This window comes from Mobula birostris, chromosome 5, assembly GCF_030028105.1.
Source record: "Mobula birostris isolate sMobBir1 chromosome 5, sMobBir1.hap1, whole genome shotgun sequence".
NCBI classification, from domain to species: domain Eukaryota; kingdom Metazoa; phylum Chordata; class Chondrichthyes; order Myliobatiformes; family Myliobatidae; genus Mobula; species Mobula birostris.
Genome location: NC_092374.1, coordinates 87782579 through 87802380, shown reverse-complemented (window position 1 = coordinate 87802380; position 19802 = coordinate 87782579). Strand labels below are relative to the sequence as shown.

The 19802-nt window shown below is 41.1% G+C and overlaps 1 protein-coding gene across 7 annotated transcripts in view; it reads left to right on the top strand.

Moving 5' to 3' along the window:
* The first annotated feature begins 770 nt into the window (after positions 1-770).
* The window catches only part of LOC140197848 (GRB10-interacting GYF protein 2-like), a 160104-nt gene continuing 141072 nt past the window's right edge, over positions 771-19802 (top strand). For 6 of the 7 annotated variants that reach the window (XM_072258362.1, XM_072258366.1, XM_072258363.1 and 3 more), the window contains exons 1-3: positions 771-883; positions 5887-5963; positions 6295-6457. The gene's annotated coding sequence lies outside the window, so the exon portion shown is untranslated. The remainder of the gene's footprint in view (positions 884-5886; positions 5964-6294; positions 6458-19802) is intronic. The other variant, XM_072258360.1, reaches the window with a different exon arrangement.

The window sequence follows — 19802 nt, the reverse complement described above, 5'->3', positions numbered from 1 at the left end:
CAATTTCCACAGTTGTCTGTTAGGAGTTTGTACGTCTTCCCTGTGACTGCGATGGTTGCATTTCCATCCACGTTCCAAAGATGTACAGTTAGGGTTGGTGAGTTGTGGGCATACTTTGTTGGCTCGAGAGGCGTGATAATACTGGAGGGCTGCCTTCAGGGCAATCTGGGGACTGTGCCGGTGGTTGATGCAAATAATGCATTTCACTGTACGTTTGGATTTACGAAACAGGTAGAGCCAGTTTTAAAACATTTTTATGTGGTGACACAGTAGCATAGTGGTCAGCTCAACACTTTATGCTACCAGCAACCCAGGGTTCACTTCCAGCTGCTCCCTGCAAGGAGTCTGTATGTTCTCCCTGTGACTGCATGGATTTCCTCCTGGTGCTCTGGTTTCCTCCCACAGTCCAAAAGACGTACAGGTTGGTAGGTTAATTCGTCATGTAAAATTGTCCCGTGAATGAATAAAAATAAATTAATCAATATACAAGCTGAATATGAGATCGTGCGGGGTTCTGGCAACGTGAAAGAGGAAACTCGGGCAGAGGCTTAGAAAACATCCGAAGGGATATGGGAACGACAGTGTGGAAGGATACTCGGTGAGGGACTAAGGCCGTTGGGCTGCAGGGCACGGCGGGGCGGGAGAGAGCGGTAAGCAGCGGGCGGGAGACCGTCCTTACCCCCATCCCACTCGTTCCCGCGCGGCACGTGGCTCGGGACGCCCGACATCCGGGTCCCGGAGGCGGCTGCGCGTGGGGGTCACGTGAACGGGAGCGCAGCGGCCATCTTAGAATCGGAGAATCCGCAGAGAAGCGGCGGCGGCGATAGTGTGTGAGAGAAAGCGAGAAGGAGAGACGGAGGCGGACCACTCTGCTTTATACCAGGTAATCAACGCTCGCGTGGATATCATCTCGGGCTCGGTGCGGATGGGAAGAGCTGGAACCTCCATCTTGCTTACCCACTGGCCCGGCTCCGCCCCTTCGATCTCCCCCCCCCCCCATCTCTTAGGCCCCGTCGCATCCCCCCGCCTCGAGTGACTGCGGTTCCCGCTTTGGTCTTCAGGAGAGCTCGAGGCCTCTTACCTCTGACCGAGTGAAGCTCGTCGGAGAGAGAGAAGTAGCTGCCTGACAAGGTACTGGGCGGAGAAAGGGAAGATAATCCCGGCCCTCAAGCCGCCGTTCAAAACTAACCCATTTCACCCCCGAATTAATTCGGTTTGAATTTACTCGAACTAAAAATGAACGCGCAGTAAATCTGGAGAGCGGTGGATGGAGATCAGACGTGGCAGCTCTGCTTCCAGGGTTGTTTGGCAACGAGGAACCTTCTCGCAATTTGAGATGTCAAACATCGGGCTTTTTATTAATATTTCATTCATAATTAATAAACAACCCCCCCCCCCCCAAGAACGTCCCCGCTCCCACATCCAAACAGATGGCAGTTTGTGTTGCTTGGCAAGTTCTAAATGGACATTTAACTTTAAAAAATCTTTCTGAAATAATACATTGCATTATTATGCAAAGGGAATGGCTGTTTGCATTAGGGTGCCTGCAGACACTTTCTACGGTGATCTTTCTCCCTGTATTTGAAGTTGTCCCCATCCTTTTTGTATTTGGAGTAGGTCCAAATTATGACTTATTAACAACAGTGAGCGATCTTTGTGCGTTTTGATCACATCTCTCTTTGTATGACATTGATTTATATATCTTTGGGGGGTAGAAGGGGGAAATGTTTTGTGGGAAGGTAAACACTTGTGCGTTTTGAATCTTGTGCACTTGGGGGAATGTTTTGACGATCTGAGACGGTCTTGTCAGTGGGGCGTGTTGCAGTCTTTGCAACAGACAAGGCCCAAAATACTCTTGCATCTGTTTGTTATTGTATTTGTGGGTCATGATGTGCTTTAAATTTTAAAAAAATGCTAACTGAATTTATATGTGCTTCAACAGTTAATAGTAGTCCATAGTCTGTTAGACCGTCGTTAGACGGTTGTTTGAAATTGAGAGTCATGTTTTGCACTTATTTTTGGCATTGTTCCATGTGACAGAGTATGCTTGTATGTTTAAAGCATTTTTCTTTTGTAATGTAATTGCCAAGTAAACTTTTGGAAATGCTATGCTGTTGAACAAATTTTGTTTTTTTTAAAATGTGGGCGTGCAATAATTTTATGGTTTCAAAAGTGATAGAGCAAAATGGCTATCCAAGTTTGATGGTTATTTGCCTGTTGTGTTAATGACGACCAGTAAGGTTTTTTTGGTGTGTGTTGTGCTGCCTTGTAGTTTTGAAATTGCAGTGCTAACCCAGTTTAACCAGTGGAATTAGTTGCTTTTCTCATGGATCCGTTGTCCAAATTGAAATACAAATGAACTGCTGGACATGTTCTGCAGAACTAGTTGGGTCACTGATGTAAAATACTAACATTCTTTTCTGCTTTGTCTGACTAATTGAGATTTGTTTTAATTTCAGTTTTTAAAATTTCTGGCAGCTGTAGTTTTTTTTAAAAAGTTCAATCAGTGGTTGATTGCCTTTATCTCAAATGAGAAGTTAGTATATCCCATCACTTATACGTGGGATGCTTGGTTTTGTGTACACTCTCACATGTTACTGCCTGTTACGCTGCTGGCATTTAGGTCAGCAGTGAAGGTCCTCCATATTCTATGTTGCTGTTTCCGTCACAATTTTGTTTTTATCAGTCAAGGTTGTTAGCCCTGAGATGAACCTGGAGGAGGGACCACTCTTAGCCTGGCCTCTACTTTGACTTGTTTGGCATGGATGACCCTACCAAGAGCCAAAACATAGAGCCCTGATTCCAGCCAACATAGCTCTCTGGGTCATTGAGGCACGCAAGCCTCCAAACCCTACAACAAGGTTGTGGTCCTCTTGGAGGAAATTGATTTAGAGGAGTCGTGAATTTACTTATTGATAATGATGGAGATATTTAGAAACCCACAATCTCCAACCTGTCAGTGACCCCTCAACAAACTTTCTGTTCTGTCTTTTCCTCCCTGTTCCATCCACTTTCAGTTCCCTGGAATTCCCTCCCTCTCCCTCCTTTCTATGTCACCACCCTTTGCCTTCATTCACTTGACAGCATTCCCTCTCTCCTTTCTCCCTCCATCAACATCATCATCATCATCATCATCATCATCAGCAGGTGCCGTGCCCAGTTCGAGCTTTGGCTGCCATGGCCCACGTACTCCTGTTTCGGGTCAAGTGGATCAATTCATTGGTATTCATTTCCAGTTCTCTGGCTGCTGTCTCCATCATCATTTGCCTTTGCCTTCCTTTTGCTTTCTTCCCTTCAATCTTTCCCATAATTAGCAAAAATTCTAACTCCTCTTTCCTAATCACATGTCCAATGAAGTTATGTTGCCTTTTCATGATCTCATACATTATTTTTGTTTTTGTGTTTGCTCTGCTTATGACATCGTCGTTAGATAATTCGTTTCGTCCATGATATTCTTTGCATCCTCCTCAAAAAAACACTTCTCTGCTGCTTCAATTTGTTTCCTCATGTTACTAGATATTGTGCAACATTCTGAGCCATATAACATAACTGGATAAACGTAACATTTCAGTACTCTGAGGCGGGTTGTCATGCCTAGTTTAGTGTTGGTCAGTGTACTCTTCATTCTCGTAAAGGTGTCTTTTGCCATCCCTATTCTTCTTTTGATGTCCAAGTCGCACCTGCCGTCTGATGTCACCCAGCTTCCTAAGGAGCAAAAGTTCTGTACTTGTTTTATGTCTTTCCCATTTATTCTCAGCCTGCAGATAGGATTCTCCTTTTTGGATATCACCATACGTTCTGTCTTTTTGCAATTGAGATAGACTCATTTTTGCACTTTCTTCAACAACTATATCAATTAAGTTTTGTAATTCTTCCTCTCTACTTGCAATTAACACAGTGTCATCCGCATATCTGAAATTATTGATGTTCTCCCTCCATATTCCACCCATTTATTTTCTCCCCCACCTCTGCTTAGTTACTATGATTTCTGGTTTTCATTAGGTTTTAGCATAATCCAATTTATAACAATGTTGCAACATTAAAGATGTATTATAGAACCAGAAGTACAAGTGTATGTAGGATGATTCAGATACAAAAGGTTGTGTATCTCTATGATCCCATACGACTGAGACACGAGTTGTCAAAGACTTGAAACAACCCATTCCTACTTTCTAGGTGTCACTGGACGATGATGCTGTAAAAGTCTTGGTGATGTTTACTGTGTCTTTTGCACCTCTAGTTGAATGCACAAGTTGTTGCAGTCTTTCATTCTATTATGATTATTCTATTATGGATTTATTGAGTATGTCCACAAGAAAATGAACCTCAGGGTTGGGTATGGTGACATACATATACTTTAATAATAAATTTACTTTGAATTTTTCAACTTTGACGGCTCTTTGCCGCCTGCCAAGGCCTTTTGAGACATTGGTAACATCACCATCTTTCCAATTTGCTTTGCCTTTAGACACTGACATTTATATAACCCCTTAAAATGGAGAAAATGGCAAGTATGGAAGTATTAGGACCAATGATTGAAACTTTGATATGATGGTAGGGTTTAATCAAGGATGAATTGAAGCAATTTTTTTTGTTCAGTGCCTTGGAGACCAGTGAACCAGAATCAGAGAGAGGCTATCTTGAAGCGTAATGTAGTTGAAGGAGTTTAACATTGAACATAGAAGAGTACAGCTCAGGAACAGGCCTTTCAGCCCACAGTGTTGTGCTGAATCAGAATCAGGTTTATTATCACTGGCATGTGTTGTGGAACCAGCTATGAAGCAAATCAAAACCACCCAAACGGTTATCTCTCTTATCTACACAATGTCCATATCCCTCCATCTTCCTCACATTCATGTCCCTATCCAAATGTCTCTTAAAAGCCTCTAATGTATTTCCCTCCACCACCATACAAGGCAGCGCATTCCAGGCATCCACAACTCTGAGTTTAAAAAAAACACCCCTCATATCCCCTTTGAATCTACACCCTTCTCACCCTCAATGCATGCTCCTGGTATTAGACATTTCTACCTTGGGAAACAGATGCTCCCCATCCACCCTTTTTATGCCTCTCATAATCTTATAAATCTCTATCAGATCTCCCTTCAGCCTCTGGTGCTCCTGAGAAAACCCAGCTTAGATAAAGCTGAGGTGAGAGAGGGTAGGGGATGGGAGCTGGGAATTTGGAAATGAGGATGGGAGTTTTAAAATTGTTTTCTTGTTAAACGTCTAAATCTAGTTCAGCAAGTAAAGGAATTTGGGTGACCATGAAATGTTCATATTCATATACAGTTGGCATGGTTTTACTGTTGAGAGGGGAGCCCTAATATCAATCCATGACTGAATAATTGAAACAATGGGGTCCATTCAAATGAAGTCTATTAGTAGGTTTCCCTCCTACTCTGTTGCACTTAGTTTTCTTATCTGTGAGACTGTTTGATTACTGGGGTGGTATTGCACAAGTGCCTGCAAACCTGCCTAAGTTTTCTTTGAAGTGTGTGTGGGCTGTATAACAATGGAAAGTACTACAGTAGTTGGCTTGTCCATTCAAATTAGGATGGTCTTGAGTCTGATTCTTGATCTATCTGTACTGCTATTTTGGGTAATCTTGCTGAATTTGTGACACCACTACCGCCCAACCCACCCTTCAAACATCCTAACACCTCCTGCTTGGCTTTGGCAGCCTGCTATGGTCGAACTGAAATACGGTGCTTAGGTTTGCAAGTGAGAATGGGCAGACATCTATGATGTGCAACTAGATCTCAAGTTGATTTGGTGCTTTCAGAAAAACAAAAAAAAACCCTTCGGCTCAGGATTCTGTTGATTAAATTGCAATTCTTTTGGTTAGTTTGTAGGAAATAACATTTACTTTTGGGTCTTTTACAGATTTATTTCTTTTAGGTGGTGGTGAGACATCAAGTCATCAGAATATACTCTGCAAACTTATTCCTGGCTGTAGTACAGTAAGTTAATTTTAAATTTAGTTTTATTGTACTAGCAAATCTTTAAACTCAGTGTAATCAGTGGGAGCAGTGGAGTGGGATTTTGTGAAATATTCATGGCTTGTACACTTGAATTGAAAGCTTTCAGTTTGTTACTGCCTTTCCAAGCTTTGGGTTGTCACAGCAGCAAGAACTTTGTAACACCATGATTAGTTAGCTGCATGGGAGCAACTTTAATTTCTCCTCCCCATTACACGATGCACTACATGGACCAGTTACGTGCATATATTTTAACCTGTGAAAGCTGAGAGTTTAAGCACATCTCACGAATTGTGTGTATTTCCTTTTAAAGGTTTCATTAGCACTTGGAGTACTGTCCTAATACAAGCTAAAAGGGCGCAGAGCTGGTATCCACAACCTTCTGATGCACTTGTCTCTATGGCTGCCAGCGCTAGACTTCGTGTCAGACGCTGTCCCCACCAATATCTGAACTAAAATACAAACTACGAAAACACGTAAGTAAATATGGCTAAATTTCACAGTAAGATCAGTGCAGGCACATGACCAAATCTGCATTTGTAGTAACTTCACTGGTGTTCCATTGTCAAATAAGCTCTTGGCTGGTTTCTGATTTTGAGACTGTCCAACCCCACCACCTCTTTTACATGTGTTAAAATGGCTGCTGTGGATCAAGAGAACTTCTGTGGCCTGTCTCTTGATGAAATTTCAATCAGCAGCAGAGTTGTGTGGGCAGAGAATAAGCCAGGTTAATCCTTTTGCTGGGATGGTGATAAGAAAAATTTGCAGAATTGAAAATAACATGCTGTCATCTATAAATGAAGAAATGAGCAGCCTTCACTTGGCAGAAAGGGAACCTTTTTTCCCTTTTAATCTTATTTTTTTAAAAATTACCCTTGCTAAAACCAGACTGTGAAGATGTAAACACAGGTAACAGTGCATCCTGCAAGTCCCATGGATTCACATTTGGCATCAGAGCTACATGACCAAGCTGTGAGTATGGAGAGTGATTTAGGGTACAGCATCATAGAAAGTAAATGACAGTCATGAAGTTACACAGCATGGATAAGGCTCTTCAGCCCAACTCATTCTCAGCTAGTCTCATTTGCTTGCATTTCTCATATATCCCTATAAGTTAGGGGTTCACAACCTTTTATGCCATGGACCAACACCGTTAAACAAGGCATCCATGGACTCAGGTTGGCAACTCCTGCTCTAATGTATGCACCTGTCCACATGTCTTTTACGTTTTGTGATTATACCCACATCCACCACTTCTTCTGGCCACCTATTCCGTTTTGTGCACCATCCACTGGAAAAACTTGCCCCTCAAGTCCCCTTTAAAATCTTTCCTGTATCAACTGAACCATTCTCTATAGTTTTTGACTCCTTCACCTTAGGAAAAAGACAAGTGATCACCCACATGATCTGTGCCCCTCAGTTGTATAAACCTCTATGGTCACTCCCTCAGCTCCAGGCAAAGCAGTCCTAGCTTATCTGGTCTCTCCCTATATCTCAAGCTCTCTAATCTCAGCATGATCTTTTTGAATCTTTTCTAATCCCTTCTGCCTTAAATTTCATCCTTCCAACAGTACATATTATTTATTATAAATTACACATTTAAAGATAAAGATTTTTACTTATGTATATGAAGGACTTAAGTCAATTCAATTGGATTCAGTATGTTGACCAGAACTGCACACAGTATTCTAGAAGTGGGCTTACTGGTGTCTGGTAGCCGTTGGTCTTCCCACATTCCGAGAAGGGTTACGGTTAGTAAGTTGTGGGCATGCAATGTTGGCGCTCGAAGCATGGTTATATTTTGGGGTATTGGTCATTGACATAAAGCGTGCACTTTACTGTATATTTTGACATGTAAAGCTACAGAAATCTGTTGTAACCCTGGACACACTGCACCATCAAGTTTGGTGTCGTCTGCAAACTTACTAATCATGCCACTAATGTTCTCATCCAAATAGCTAATATGTATGGCAAACAGCATTGATCCCTGCAGCATGCGTAGGTCACAGGCCTGCAATCTGAAAAACAGCCCTTCACTACCACCCTTTGAAATGCAAGCAAGGCACATTTCCCCTGACTCTCAATCTGGCTCTGTCCCTTGTATCTGTGATAGAAGTCACATCCACTATCTTGAAGATAAACTCAAAGTGGCTGGCCCATATAGAAGTCCTTGATTGGGTTCAGGAAGTGTGTGCCAGTCAATTGCATTGTGAACCATGAAGATGTGAATTGTTCACATGCAGAAGCCCTTTGAAGCAGCAGGATCACACCACATTACAAAGTACCCACTCTCCTGTCCCATCCCTGGAATAGTTTGAAGTTCCCTCAATGTCTTTATTAGTCACCTTAAAACCAGAGTGCAAGCAACTTTCAGGAATGCATAAGGAGTGGCAAAACAAGCGGGATAATGTAAAGAGCCAGCTCCTTTTCATGTTTTCCTAAGCCTGATCCCAGATGTGGCATGGAGAAGTGAAAGTTACTTAGAATTCTACCACAATTGTTATATATTGCCTTATTTCCTATTTCTTTGAATCTGCCCAGTGCACTGTTATTGGGCAAGGACAGGGTGAAGTTTTGACTTTTGAAGTTTCATTAAAGCTTGGTGAAGAATACCCACTTTGTCCCAAAGAGTTGTTGAGTGATTATTCTTGGCTTGTTAGGGAAAGTATAAAATACCTTTAGAATTGACAGAACTGAGTAGATTAGGAATTAGATCAGATGATTATTCTCTTTTCCATGACTTTTTTGTACAAAATTAATCTTGATCCTTTTCTTGATGCTGTACCACAGCTGACCATAGGCTTCTGTAGAATGTCAGATTATTTTTAAAAAAAAGACGCTCAAAGCTGCTGCGCAGTTGACTTTGTGGTTAAGAAAGCATATGGTGCATTGGCCTTCTTCAAACGTGGGATTGAGTTTAGGAGCCGAGAGGTAATGTTGCAGCTATATAGGACCCTGGTCAGACTGCACTTGGAGTACTGTGCTCAGTTCTGGTCACCTCACTATAGGAAGGATGTGGAAACTATAGAAAAGGTGCAGAGGAAATTTACAAGGATGTTGCCTATATTGGAGAGCGTGCCTTAAAAGAATAGGTTGAGTGAACTTGGCCTTTTTTCCTTGGAGTGACAGAGGATGAGAAGTGACCTGATAAAGGTGTATAAGATGATGAGAGGCATTGATCGTGTGGATAGTCAGAGGCTTTTTCCCAGGACTGAAATAGCTAGCGCGAGAGGGCACAGTTTTAAGGTGCTTGGAAGTAGATACAGAGGCGATGTCAGGGGTAAGTTTTTTACGCAGAGAGTGGTGAGTGCGTGGAACGGGCTGCTGTTGACGGTAGTGGAGGCGGATACGATAGGGTCTTTTAAGCGACTCCTGGTCAAGTACATGGAGCTCAGAAAAAGAGGGCTGTGGGTAACCTAGGTAATTTCTAAGGTGTTCAGCATAGCTTTGTGGGCCAAAAGGTCCTATATTGTGCTGTAAGTTTTCTATGTTTTTATGTTCTATTGTTAGAAGTTAAAAAGCTTCTGCTAAACACAAATATGATTTTTCGTAAACTAGTTACTATATGATTTATTTAAAACTTGTTATTACTCAAGTGTTGTGTTTTGGGATATTAAAGTGTTTGAAAGCATTTTGCAACTGAGTTTCATTTTCCAAGGTCAGACTAATTCAGAGTACGCTTTAAAACATGGTATGTATGCATCAAAATGTTAAGCCAGATGAAGCAGTGTGGGGATGTCACAAATCTGATGCTAGTTTGCTCACGCAAATAAAATGCACAGTAAACCCGATCAGTTTCTTCTGCTCCACTTGAGTTTCTCCTCGCTGTTTCTTCTCAGCTTATCCCTCTTCCCTTTAGTTTATCCAAGTTCATCTTAAATGCATCCATTCTGCTCGGCTATGTACGGCGCAGAAGCATGCCCATACTCTTGACGTGCACCAAGTAAAGAAACTTCTTAATCTGTTTTGAAATTTTCTGGGAATTCATCAGTTGTTGGCCTTTGATTTTCGTCGTCAAGAAAAACTGCTGTTTGAGTGTCTATAGCCAACTCTCCGAGATCACACCTCAGACCCATTACTCTGTTCAATCCAATCGAGTTTAATTGTCATTTCAATCTTGCATGAATACTCATGAATACAGCCAAAAGAAACAGAGTTACCAGACGGTCAAGGTGCAAAACACAGTACAGTAACATATAGCCCAAAGCACACAAAAAATAGTAACACAATCACGCAATAAAAAAGTCAAAAATTCGCGCCATCACTACAATAGAGCTAACTGTTTCAGCCTGGACGTGATGCAATTTTTGCAGCAAAATGTGACTTGATCAAAAAGCTACAAGATAGCCAATCTTTGGGGACTCTGCTTGTTTTCATTGTACTTTAGACTTGGGAAATATCTTGGGTCTGATTTTTAAACTGATAGAAAAATCTCTTGTCTAGTTTTGGTCCCATTTGTCATGTCTCTAATACTCATGCTGCACTTTTATGTAGCTTAATATTGAACAATGGAAACTCAAACCAAATGTAAAATTCCCAAACTGCAGTATGAGTTATCCTCACTTTTATCTAAGAAAATACAAGGGAGGCAAAAATTGCAGATGTTGGAGATATGAGCTAGTAAATGTGGGAATGTTCAGTAGGTTATTCAGTGCTGTTAGTGAATAAGCAACAATGATTTGGATTTATTACATTTTGTCAGTGGCCCGAAATGGAGTAACGTAAAATTTAAAGTAAATTTTATTATCAAAGTACATGTGTGTCACCATGTACTGAGATACAATTTCCTGGGGGCATACTCAGCAAATCTATAGAATCGCAAACACGAGGAATTCTGCAGATGCTGGAAATTCAAGCAACACATCAAAGTGGCTGGTGAACGCAGCAGGCCAGGCAGCATCTCTACGAAGAGGTACAGTCGATGTTTTGGGCTGAGACACTTTGTCAGGACTAACTGAAGGAAGGGCTAGTAAGAGATTTGAAAGTAGTTAGAGATTGCCGGCTAGAATGCAGTTCTGGGGGAGGAGCTTGGCTGTTTGGGCGCACGCTGCCTTTTTTCGTAACAGTGAAAACACCTGTTCGCGAAAACAGGTAACTAATGTAGGTCTTTTGTAACAGCGAGGTGTCGTAAAGTGAACGTTTGGAAAACAGAGGCCACCTGTACTTGGACAATTGGAGAGTGGTTTTACAGCCAGTTTTTCAATTGGCACGTTTGGTTGTGAAGGTGTGATTTCATATTTTAAATAATCGGCTGCAATTGTAGACACCCAGAACTTAAGCACTGGGGACTTTAATAGACCCATTGCTATGGATATGGTAAACTTGATTGCGTGAATGGTGATTGTGAGACATTGCATTTTAATGTTCAAAATAGATTTATTATCCAAGTACGTATCTATTAGGTGGTGTAGTAGCATTCGCACCAAACTTTGAGGAGAGTGGACCTGGGTTCGAATCCAGACAGCTTATTGTACACTTTCCATCCATTCTGGGTTGAGCGTCGAGCTAGCAACTTGGCCTCGTAAAAAAAAAGACAAAAGGCCAAAGAAGCGGCAAAGGTTGCCGCCCTTTGCACCACAAGGCACAAAAAAGAATGTTTGATACCATATTCTACCTTGAGATTCACTTTCTTGCAGACATTTACAGGAAAACGTAAGAAATACAACAGAATTTACAAAAACACAAAACAGAGATTGACAAACAACCGATGTGCAAAAGGAAAAAAATGTGCAAATAAATAACAATAATACTGAGAGTGAGTTGTAAAAGAGTCCTGGAAAGTGAGTCTGTAGGTTGTAGAATCAGTTTAAAGTTGTGGGCAGTGAAGTTATCTATGCTGTTTCAAGAGGCTGCGGATTGTAGGCTCAAAGAGCAGACTGGCCTGCTTTTGAACCTGGTGGTATAGGTCTTAAAGTGTGTCCACCTCCTGCCTGATGGTAGCAGCGAGAAGAGAGCATGTCTTGGATGATGAGAGTCTTTGATGCATACTTCTTTCTTGTGGCAGTGCTGTAAGTGAATGAATTCAGTATGGAGAGGGCTTGGCGTGGGATAGACTAGGTTGTACCCACCACTTTTTGTAGTGTTTTCCATTCCTGGGTATTGATGTTTCCATACCAGGCTGTGATGCAACCAGTTCGGGTACTCTCCTCTGCATCTATAGAAGTTTGTCAAATACTTTGGTGGCTTACTGAATCTACACAAACATCTAAGGAAGCAGAGGTGCTGTTGTGCCTTTGTGCTGATATTTGCATGCTGATGCCAAGGAATTTAAAGCTGCTGACAATCCGTCTCTGATCTTCTATCAGGACTAGCTCATGGGCTTGCGGCTTCTTCCTTCTGTAGTCGATAATCAACTCTTTGGTTCTGTTGATGTTGAGTGAGAGGTTTTTGTTATGGCACTACTCAAAAAGATTTAAAATCTCCATTTTTTAAAATATATGTATGTGTGTGTATATGTGTGTGTGTGTATATATGTATATGTGTGTGTGTATATATGTATATGTGTGTGTGTATGTGTGCGTGTATATATATATAATTTAGATAGATCTCTGCCTGTGTTTAAAAAAAAAAAGAAGCCTTTTTCTTTTCTTCCAAGTCTTCGAAGTGGAACTTTCTCTCCTTTGGGGTTCTGTCTACAAACTACTACAACTGAAGCTTAGTTCCTTTCTGTGTTAGATTTTTCTACTTTTATACTGCACGTCTGACCATGGGATTTTACCTAGTTCTCTTTGTTCTGATGAATGTTAGTTTATAGAAGGCAAGTAATAGTTGTGTTTGGAAGTTATTATTTTCTTTGCATCCTAACACAACAACCCATGCTCATGGAGCACGGACAGCACAGCCCTTTGGGTATAGTGCATTCTTCAACAAATACTTCTGATGAGAATATCAATTATCCTTAGCACTGGAGTCTGGTGTAAATAAAAAGACCTGTGCCTGTAGAATGCCTTTCACAACCTCCCTATCCTAGAGCACCAGGAATAGGAACAGACACTGGCAATCCTGCACTGTGCCTCCTGCACCATTTATTGTGATGACAATATTCTATTTCATCTTTAGCTTTATATGTTTGAAAGCATTTGCTAGAGCACGAGAGAATTTTTCCTCATTCAAGGTAATGAAGAGTAATGTAGGTTTTTTGTTTGGTTTCTGTAAATAAGAACTGTTTAATGTTTCATCCAAAAAATATACTGCTGTAAACTTGGTTTAGTGCAGAGGTTCTTGACCTTTGTTATACCATGGACCCCTTTGTCAGTCTGGTGAAGCCTATGGACCCTTCTCAGAATAATGTATTTAAATAAATAAAGTACACAGGATTACAAAACAAACCAATTACATTGAAATAGTTATCAAAACATTACTATATCAGACATTTGTCTTTTTTAATATGCTTTATAACACATTAAATAAGATTATCCATTTAAAATATAGGCAAGTTTAAAATTTTTTTTAAAAGACGTATCAGTGTGAATGCTGTTGTTACTTAGCTTGGATAAGAACATTAAACTAGGGGTATTCTTTGACAAAGCAACATGCATATCATGTTGGACATCCAATGGATTTTGATTATTTTTTTTTAAAATGTCTACAAGTGTCGAAAATCCTGATTCATAAATAGAATTAAAGCTTCCTTAGATGGTTTTACAAGGCAAGGATAGGCTTCCCTCAGGGAACATCAGAATTCTCCAAGGCTTTTTGAGTTAAATTCCAATCGTAGTAAGGTTTTTTTTTTGACCTGAGATCAATGAGTTCATCTTTGGCTAGAATGATAAACACCTTTGATACAGGTCATATCGGAAAGAAAAGGACTGCAAAATCCATGGTTCAATTTAATGCCAATAAGATAGAAATAACTTTGGAAAGAATTCTAACGTGTTTCCAGGAGTTTATAGTTGTCTCTCTTCAAACTAATAGAGAATTACTTTGAAAAGAGAACTCCATCTTGATAGAGCACTTCCTCCAGCATTTGAAAATTTGCAAAGATGTCCTTCCTGTAATTTGGCTATTGTTGTGCGTGGAGTTGTGTGGTATTACAAAAGGTCGTGCGGCTTTATGGAGAGTTAAGAATTCCCACTTGAACTGCCCATTTTTGCAAAACTTTAACAAGCAGTAAAAACGACTGACCACTTTCTTTGCATTGATCAGCAAGCAATTATGGATAGGGAATAATGGAGTGCAACGTAGATGTCTGGGTCACAAATGTGAGTTCATATGACTTCACCATTTGGTGGCTGAACGGCTCCTAGGCACAAGGCAGCTTGATAGTTGGCCCGCTACGTCACACGAGCATCTGCAGACAGGAAGACTGTGATCATGTTTGATCTATCGACAGGTCTAATAACTACCATAATTTTGAAGTAGTGATGAGTGTGCAGTAAACAATATTTTGAGATTTTTGTAACAACTGTAATGTGATATGTAAATATCTGATTTCTATTGGTGGCCAAGTCACAGGTACTGCTAATAGTACTGTGGTTTGTGGTCTACATTCAATCATCGACAGAAATGCAAAATTTCAGTTAGAGGTTAGTGAAAATAAAGATATAAATTTTTTTCTCATCCAAGTTCACAGACCCCAGGTTTACAACCCCTGGTCTAGAGTTTTGTGCTTGTATTTATTGGCTAAGACTCAGACCAGCAGCCTTATAAATTGAATGGGCAAAAGAATGCTATACCATGAGCTGTGGTCGACACATAAATCCTAAAGCACTTCAGATAGTGAAATTCTGAAGGTTTAGTTGTTGATGTAACGTTTCAGTTAATATATACAGCAGTTGGTACAAATAGTAATTTGGATTATTACTAGCTAATAACCATTAGTCCAAGCTGTAGATGAGATAAATACGTTTACCTATAGATATTGATCAACATGCAATTTTTTTTTAAAAGGAATTTTGAGTGGTCACTGATGGTATTGGATTGTGTGGAGTTAGTTCAGCTTTCTAGTTTCTGTGGAGAATTTTCACTTGAGTAGTGTAGCTGGTGTGTAGTTGTACCTCGTGGTTGAAATAGGACTAAGTGAAATGTGTATCAGCTGGTGACCTTTTATGTTTCCTTTTTATTTGCGCTATTTTTATTCTTGTGTGTTTGTTCTTTGTAGCCTTGCCTGTAGCTGCAGCTAAAACATGATCTAAGGTACATTCAAACTGGTGTTGGTATATTGCTCTAACCAGCTTTGTAAATCTGACTTGCCTCTGCTCGATGTGGTATGGGAATATGAACTGACTTCGTTTTGTTGATGTCCTCAATGAAACCGAAACTTTACACAGGCCTCATCTATTTCTTAAAAAAAGTTTCTTCCCTCCATTCCTCCTACTCTGATGAACTATGACTCTTCCCCTCTATCGTGCCACCCCCAACATTGTTCTGTAATGATCATTCGTTTCCACAGTTGTTGCTTTTTGATTTGATCATGGGATAGGAGATGGTTATTAAGGCCACAGTTTATTGCTTTTAAGTTGCTCTGGCATAGGCTTCATGAATGGCTGTGACCTTGAGTGCAAGGATTTTGATCCAATGATAGCATTGACAATTTATTTCCAAGTCAGGATGCTGTATGCCTTACACGTGGTAGTGCATTTTCTAGATGCTATATAACTGTATGTAACCTCATTATGCCAAAGATGAAAAGATGATTGTTGGGTAACAGTGTGGATTGCTCGTTAGGGTTAAATTCAGCTCAACTTGACCTGACTTTGACAATCTACTCTGAGCTTGTTCTCTGCAGTGCTGCAAAGGTTTTGGAGAATCCTGAGGTGAGGCACTCATTACAAACCTATTGAATGTTGAAAGACCTCAATAGACTGGATGTTTTCTATGGTGGCAAAATCTTAAGACCAGAAGGAACAACCTCTCTAGAGGGATGTCCTTCTGATTTTGAGATGAGAAATTTCTTTGGCCAGAGAGTAGCGAATCTGTAGTATTCTTTGCCACAGGTAGCTGTGGAGACCAAGTCATAGGGTATATTTAAGGCAGAGATTGATAGATTCTTGATTGGTCAGGGCATGAAGGGATATAGGGAGAAGGCAGGAGATTGTGGCTGAGAGAGAAAATGAATCAGCCATGATGAAATGGAGGAGACTCAATGGGCCAAATGGCCTTATTCTGCTCCTATGTCTTATGATCTTATGATAATGATATAAGATCAACTAATTAGTTTAATCAGGGAGGGAAATGTTAGCAGAACACAAGGAGAACTTCCCTTCTCTTTTTGACTAGGCTTTATTGTCTTATATGTAAGCAAACAGCCGGAGTCTTGGTATGAAGTTTCATCCAAAAGCAGATATGGGTTCAAACTTCATTTCTAAATTCTTGAGTATACAGTATGCCTGAAATGACATCTTCCAGGTGAGAAGCTTTGTAAAGGCTGTGCCTTCTTCAGTGGATAGAAACATAGAAAATCTATAGCACATTATAGGTGGCCTACTTTAGTAGCTGCCTAGAATTTCCCTATTGCATAGCCCTCTATTTTTCTAAGCTCCATGTACCTATCTAAGAGTCTCTACTGTATCCGTCTCTACCACCTTCGCTGGCAGTGCATTGCATGCACCCACCACTATCTTATGTGGAGAAACTTACTTCTGACACCCACCTTGTACCTACTTCCAGGCACCTTAAAGCTATGCCCCTTGTGTTAGCCATTTCAGCCCTGGGAAAAAGCCTTTGGCTACCCACACAGTCAATGCCTCTCATTGTCTGGTACACCTCCATCAGGTCACCTCTCATCCTCCGTCTCCCCAAGGAGAAAAGGCCAAGTTCACTCAACCTATTCTCATAAGGAATGCTCTCCAGTCCAGGTAACATCCTTGTAAATCTCCTCTGCACTCTCTCTACATCCTTCCTGTAATGAGGTGACCAGAACTGGATTCAGTACCCCAAGTGGGGTCTTATATAGCTGTAATATTACCTCACGACTCTTGAACTCAGTCCCACAGTTGAAGGCAAACGCACCAGACACCTTCTTAACAACACTATCAACCTGTGCAGCAGCTTTGTGTCCTATGGACACAGACCCCAAGATCTCGCTGATCCTCCACACTGCCTTGAGTCTTAGCATTAGTATTATATTCTGTCTTCAAATTTGACCTACCAAAATGAACCACTTCACACTTATCTGGGTTGAGCTACATCTGCCACTTCTCAGCCCAGTTCTGCATCCTATCGTGTCCTGCTGTAACCTTTTGACCTTCAGACTATCCACAACACCCCAACTTCTGTGTCATCAGCAAACTTACTTACCCACCTTTCTACTTCCTCATCCAGGTCATATATAAAAATCACAAAGGAGGGGTCCCAGAACAGATCCTTGTGGAACACCACCAGTCAGCATCCTCCATGCAGAATACAAACCATCTACAACCACCCTTTGCCTTCTGTGGTAAAGCCAGTTCTGGATCTACAAAGCAATGTCTCATAAGATCCCATGCCTCATTACTTTCTGAATGAGCCTTACATGGGGAACCTTATCAAATGCTGTACTGAAATCCATGTGCACTACATCCACTGCTCTACCTTCATCAACGTATATGTGTCTTTGGTGCCATACCAAATTTCCCTAGACTCTTAATGAATTGTAACCGCTTCATGCCGCCTTTGTAACTTCATTGAAAAGTTGGGTCCAGGATAGATCCTCAGATGTTGGCACCCAGGAACTTGACATTGCTTACCCTTTCCACTTCTGATCCCTCTATGAGGACTGGTGTGTGTTTTCTCATCTTACCCTTTCTGAAGTCCACAATAAATTCTTTGAACTTGCTGATACTGGTGAAAGGTTGTTGCTGTGACACCAGTCAACCTGCTGAACTAGCTCACTCACATATGTCCTCTCTTCACCATCTGAAATTCTGCCAGTGATAGTTGTCTCATCAGCAAATTTATAGATGGCATTTGAGCTGTGCCCAGCCACCTGCTGAAAATGTTAAAATCCTGCTGGAAAAAAAACCTCCCCTGTGATTTTACAGCAGGACCAGCAAGTTCTTTCTCCCTTTTGTTACAAGAAGAAGAAATATCCATGAATTGCAGCCATCTGTTTTGTGTAGAGTTTGTTGATTTGCAAGAGGTCTTTCATATGAATGACAGGAATGGTATCCATAAGATCTGGTTGAATATTGCTCTCCAATAAAAGATAATTTCCTTATTCCAGAAGTTCCATGTGAAATGAAGGCAGAATGAGGATTAAATAATTATACATCGGGGCAGGATCAGGCCATTCGAACAATCGAGTCTGCTCCACAATTCCATCATGGCTGATTTATTATCCCTCCTAACCTATAACCTTTGATGCCCTTATTAATCAAGAACCTACCAACCTGTGATAAATATACTAAATAATTTGGACGACTGTGACAACGAATTCCACAGATTCACCCACCTCTGGCGAAAGAAATTCCTCCTCATCTCTTCTAAAGCGCTGTCCTCCTATTCTGAGGCTGTGCCCTCTGGCCCTCGACTCTCACTATTGGAAATATCTTCTCCAAGTCCACTGTGTCCAGGCGTTAGTAGGTTTAATTGAGATTTCCTTCCTCCCGCTGCCTCCCTCCTCCTCCAGTTCTTCTGAACTCCAGTGAGTACAAGCCTAGAGCCATCAAATTCTCGTGTTAACCTTTTCATTCCTTGGATTATTCTCAAGAACTTCCTCTGGACATGCCAATGCATCCTTAAATATAGAGATTCAAGATTGTTTAATGTCATTTTCAGTACACAAGTGTAAAAAGGAACAAAATAATATTGTTCTGGATCTGATGTGGCCAAAAACAAAACACAATAAGATAAATAACATAATAAAAAGCACAAATATAAATACATAGCTTATATATTGATTGTATGTCCATAAAATGATGCTAGGCACAGGGGTATCTACAAATAAGGTGACTCTGACAGGGAATGATAAAGTAGTGGTGGTGTGGGTGTGGAGAGGTAGGTTAGTGGGTGGAGGTATTGATCAGCCGCCTTCTGGAGAAACTGACTATCTTTGAGTTTGGTGGTCCTGACGTAGATACTATGTAGCCTCCTCCGTGATGGGAGTGGGGCAAATGGTCCGTGGGTAGGTTGGGTGGGATCCTTCATGATGTGGCACCTTTCTGTGTATATGTACTTGATGGTGGAAGGCTGGTGCCAGAGAGGCATTGGGCAGTTTTGACTACCTGATGTAGAGCCTTTCTTTCCAACACTGTGCAGTTTCCGTACCTTACAGTGATGCAGCATGTTATGCGCTCTACTGTGCATCTGTAGAAGGACGTGTGCATAGTCCAGCTCTCTTCAGCCTCAAAGTAGAGGTGAGCTTTGCCGATTGTGTAGAATGCGTTTAGGGGTGTGTTTGAAACTGCTCAGTTTCCACTGTTGTGCTGTCAACGTAAAGAGGATTGTGAGTGGTGTGAGTTCTGAAGTCAATAATCATATCCTTTATCTTATTGACATTAATGTTATTTGACTGGCATCAGCCTTGAGCTCTTCATTTCCTTTCTGTAGGCCGTCTCATCGTTGTTGGTGATGAGCCCAACCACTGTCATGTTATTGGCAAACTTATCAATGAGATTAATCAAGTGTTTGGCTTTGCAATCCTATGTGAGCAGAGTGTACAGTAGTGGGTTCAGCACACAGCCCTGGAGGGCACCCATATTTAGGACGATGGAGAGGGAGAAGTGGTTGTGCATCATGACTATCAGGTTGGTTAGGAAGTTTAACATCCAGTTGCACAGTCAGACAGTGGTGGTAGAAAGTTTGTGAACCCTTTAGAACTTTTTCTATTCCTGCATAAATATGATCTAAAATGTGATCAGACCTTCATGCAAGCCCTAAAATTAGTAAAGAGAACCCAAATAA